We start from the raw sequence: 632 nt of genomic DNA on the forward strand, positions 1-632 counted from the left end.
CGGTCCAAGAGACGAAGTTGCACAGCAATTCAACACTGTTGAATTGTGCACTGTCGAGATCGCGAGCGGGATAATGGTGGAGGCTTTGCGATACCACCCTAGAACGTCAGGGCATTGCTATCCGGTCAGGCGATATTGAGCTCGAAATATTTAACGTTTATATACCCCCTGTNTACATACCCCCTGTCACCTGCTGCCCGGCAGGATATCACCCTGATATAGGTGCGCTCCTCAGAGGTGAAAACCGTATGGTAGTAGGTGACTTTAATGCGCACCACGATCTTTGGCACTCAAGCCTGTCAAACGATCGTAGGGGAACAGACTTGGCTGAGCAGATAGACGATTCGACATTCTGCACAATGAACGACGACGCACCCACCAGGATTATGGGCAGCTGTTGCAGCTCGCCAGACATAACAATAGTCGGCGCTGGTCTAATAAACAGCATATCATAGCGACCTATGGTGACTTTGGCATCAGACCACATGCCCATAGTCATCTCGATCGATAAACCAACCGACTTTGCTTCCGCGGAGCACCGAATATATATCAACTTTTCTAACGCGGATTGGAAAGGCTTCGCGGAATTTACTGAAAACACCTTCGCTGCTCTCCCCACACCAACCGACGTC

This window comes from Rhagoletis zephyria, unplaced genomic scaffold, assembly GCF_001687245.7.
Source record: "Rhagoletis zephyria isolate East Lansing unplaced genomic scaffold, Rhagoletis_zephyria_1.1 Rzeph_scaffold_00025, whole genome shotgun sequence".
NCBI lineage: Eukaryota > Metazoa > Arthropoda > Insecta > Diptera > Tephritidae > Rhagoletis > Rhagoletis zephyria.